This window comes from Carcharhinus amblyrhynchos, unplaced genomic scaffold (genome assembly GCF_965287045.1).
Source record: "Carcharhinus amblyrhynchos unplaced genomic scaffold, sCarAmb.v2.hapA scaffold_39, whole genome shotgun sequence".
Taxonomy (NCBI): domain Eukaryota; kingdom Metazoa; phylum Chordata; class Chondrichthyes; order Carcharhiniformes; family Carcharhinidae; genus Carcharhinus; species Carcharhinus amblyrhynchos.
This window is the reverse complement of record NW_027649780.1, coordinates 3,115,346-3,119,303: the sequence shown is the minus strand read 5'-3', so window position 1 is coordinate 3,119,303 and position 3,958 is coordinate 3,115,346. Positions and strand designations below refer to the sequence as shown.

General features: G+C 61.5%; 1 protein-coding gene across 1 annotated transcript in view; it reads left to right on the top strand.

Moving 5' to 3' along the window:
- The first annotated feature begins 3,628 nt into the window (after positions 1 to 3,628).
- The window catches only part of LOC145335611 (uncharacterized), an 8,768-nt gene continuing 8,438 nt past the window's right edge, over positions 3,629 to 3,958 (top strand). Inside the window, exon 1 of the mRNA XM_080181413.1 lies at positions 3,629 to 3,790. The gene's annotated coding sequence lies outside the window, so the exon portion shown is untranslated. The remainder of the gene's footprint in view (positions 3,791 to 3,958) is intronic.

Here is a 3,958-nt window from a genome sequence, read left to right as displayed (position 1 = left end):
GGTCCCTCTGTACATCCTAGGGTCCTACTGTTCAGTGCAGCCCCAATAACACTCAAGAAACTCAACACCATCCAGGACAAAGCAGGGCTGTTTGATTGCTGTCCCTTCCAAACATTCACTCCCACTGCTACCAACATTCAATGGCAGCCGTGTACACCATCTGCAAGATGCACTGCAGGGACTCACTGAGATTCCTTCGAAGTGCCTTCTAAATCCCTTGACCGTCACCATCTAGAAGAACAAGAGTGGCAGATACCTGGAAATTCCACCACCTGGAGGTTCTCCCCTCCAAGTCACTCAACATCTTGACTTCACAGAATTGTTACTGTGCAGTAGGAGGTCATTTGGCCCACTGTTCTTGCACCAGCTCTCCAAGGAGCACCATGTCCAATCTCCTTATGATTTTGAAATCTCCATCAATCTCCTCATGGCCTTCTTCTCTCCAAAGAGGACAGTTCCAACCTCTCCTATCAAAGGATCCCTACAGTGCAGAAGGCGGCCATTTCATCCATCGAGTCTGCACCAGACAACAATCCCACCCAGGCCTATTCCTGTAACCCCCACATATCTCCCTGCTACTGCACAGCCAATCCACCTAAACTGCACCAAGGGGCAACTTAGGGGGGCCAATCCATCTAACCTGCATATCACTGGATTATGGGAGGAAAACCAGAGCACCTGGGAGGAAACCCACAGGCACGGGAAAAATGTGTAGAGTTTGCACAGTGACCCAAGCTGGGAACTGAACCCAAGTCCCTGGCACTGAGAGGCAGCAGTGCTAACCACCGTACCACCCTGTGTAGGATCCATCTCTGGAAAATATATCGAACATTCCTTCACTACCACCGAGTCAAAAATCCTGGAGCACACTCCCTGGGGCGGCAAAGGTAGCAGTGGTTCGCACTGCTGCCTCACAGTGCCAGTCACCCGAGTTCAATTCACTTGGGTCACTGTGTGTGCAGAGTCTGCACATTCTCCCGTGTCTGTGTGGGTTTCCTCTGGTTGCTCCAGTTTCCTCCCACAGTCCGAAAGGCATGCAGGTTAGGTGCATCGGCCATGCTAAATTCTCCCTCAGTGTACCTGAACAGGTGCCTGACTGTGGCGACTAGGGGTTTTCAATGTAACTTCATTGCAGTGTTAATGTAAGCCTACTTGCGCAATAATAAATAAACTTTAACAGCACTGTGGATGCGTCTGCAGGTCAGGGATTAAGAAGGCAGCTCACCACCTTCTGAAGGGACAATTAGAGATGGGCAATAAATAGCCAGCAACTGGTCAGCGTCTTTTATTTTTCAGAGTTGAAGTGTTTAATACTTACAGTCACACACTTGAGGTGAGAGGGGGAAGTTCAAAGGAGATGTGAGGGCAAGTTTTGATTTATTATTGTCGCACATAGCAGTATACAGTGAAAAGTATTGTTTCTTGCACACTATACAAAACATACAGTACACAGGGAAGAAAAGGAGAGAGCTCAGAACGTAGCACTGCAGTCATAGCAAGGGTGTCGACAAAGATCAGGTTAATGCAAGGTTGGTCCAATAAGAAGTAGGTGTATGGAACACAGAGCCAGGAGTGGTGGTGCAGACAGATACGATCAGGGCATTTAAGGGGCTTTTAGATAAACACGTCCTTTCGGTTGTATCGCAGCTTGGTATGGCTCCTGCTCTGTCCAAGACCGCAAGAGACACAGAGGGTCGTGAACGTCGCCCAATCCATCACACAAACCAGTCTCCCGTTCATGGACTCTGTCTACACTTCGTACAGCCTTGGAAAAGCAGCCAGCAGTAATTAAAGACCCCACGCACCCCGGACATTCTCTCTTACGTTTTCTTCCATCAGGAAAAAGAAACAAACGTCCTGAGTTCACGTACCAACTGACTCAAGAACAGTGGGGAGGGTGGCCGGGGCGGTGGGGGGGGGGGGGGGGGGGTTGAGGGCGGTGAGGGACAGTGGGGGGGGGGGGGGGGTGAGAGACAGTGGGGGGGGTGGTGAGGGACAGTGGGGGGGGTGGTGAGGGACAGTGGGGGGGTGGTGAGGGACAGTGGGGTGGTGAGGGACAGTGGGGGGGGGGTGGTGAGGGACAGTGGGGGGGGTGGTGAGGGACAGTGGGGGGGGGGTGGTGAGGGACAGTGGGGGGGGTGGTGAGGGACAGTGGGGGGGGTGGTGAGGGACAGTGGGGGGGGTGGTGAGGGACAGTGGGGGGGTGGTGAGGGACAGTGGGGGGGGTGGTGAGGGACAGTGGGGGGGGTGGTGAGGGACAGTGGGGGGGGTGGTGAGGGACAGTGGGGGGGTGGTGAGGGACAGTGGGGGGGGTGGAGGACAGTGGGGGGGTGGTAGGACAGTGGGGGGGGGGTGGGGAGGGACAGTGGGGGGGGTGGTGAGGACAGTGGGGGGGGTGGTGAGGGACAGTGGGGGGGGTGGTGAGGGACAGTGGGGGGGTGGTGAGGGACAGTGGGGGGGTGGTGAGGGACAGTGGGGGGGGGGTGAGGGACAGTGGGGAGGGGGTGAGGGACAGTGGGGGAGGGGGGGTGAGGGACAGTGGGGGAGGGGGTGTGAGGGACAGTGGGGGAGGGGGTGTGAGGGACAGTGGGGGGGGGGGGGGGGGTGAGGGACAGTGGGGGAGGGGGGGTGAGGGACAGTGAGGGCGGGTGAGGGACAGTGGGCGGGGGGGGGGTGAGGGACAGTGGGGGGGGGGGGGGGGGTGAGGGACAGTGGGGAGGGGGGGTGAGGGACAGTGGGGGGTGGTGAGGGACAGTGGGGGGGGGGTGAGGGACAGTGGGGGAGGGGGTGTGAGGGACAGTGGGGGAGGGGGTGTGAGGGACAGTGGGGGAGGGGGTGTGAGGGACAGTGGGGGAGGGGGGTGAGGGACAGTGGGGGAGGGGGGGGTGAGGGACAGTGGGGAGGGGGGTGAGGGACAGTGGGGGAGGGGGTGAGGGACAGTGGGGGGGTGGTGAGGGACAGTGGGGGAGGGGGGGGTGAGGGACAGTGGGGAGGGGGGTGAGGGACAGTGGGGGAGGGGGGGTGAGGGACAGTGGGGGGAGGGGGGTGAGGGACAGTGGGGGGGTGGTGAGGGACAGTGGGGGGGGTGGTGAGGGACAGTGGGGGGGGGGTGAGGGACAGTGGGGAGGGGGTGAGGGACAGTGGGGGAGGGGGTGAGGGACAGTGGGGGAGGGGGTGAGGGACAGTGGGGGGGGTGAGGGACAGTGGGGGGGGTGGGGAGGGGGATGAGGGCTGGGGGGGCAGGGGGGTGGGGTGAGGGTCCGGGGTGGGGGGGGGGCGAATGAAAATGGGCCGAGCGGCCGCCATTCCGCGCTCGGCTTTCCGGGCGCGTGCGCGGATGCAGACCCAACGGCTGTCTCTAAGATGGCGGCCCCGTTGCCCTGGTAACCCCAGGCCGCCAGTGAGAGACAATGGGGGGGGGCGGGGACGGCCCCAGAGCCCAGCCCCCGCGAGCGCCCCATTCACCGGGAGGCGGGGGGGCCACGCGGCCGCCGGACAAACAGCTCCGCCGTCTCCTTCTGGCGGCCAAAAGCTCCAGGCCGGACCTGCGCGTGCGCTGGGGCCGGCACCGTGTCTGGACATGCGCAGCGCCCGCCGGACCCGAGCATGCGCACTCAGCACCCACGAATCCGAGCATGCTCCGTGGTTCCAGCTCGGCGCTGAGAGAGTAGGAGGCCGCATTTCTCCCGTTGCCGGGAGGGGAGGGAAGGGGGGAGGACCGGGCCGAGCTGAGCCGGGCGCGGAGCCAACCCCCCCTTCCCACAACGCCTGCCGCCTAATTGCTTGCCAAGTGAGGTCACCGACAATAATCAGTTGCCTGCGGCCCCCTGAAGGGGAAATCTTCGTGTACAACGGGGCCTGGGGGTGGGGGCGTGCAGGGGAGAGAGGAGGAGGGGGGGGGTTGGTAGAGAGGGCGGGCCGGTTGCAGCCGCGCGGAGCAGGCCGGGAGTGCGGCGTC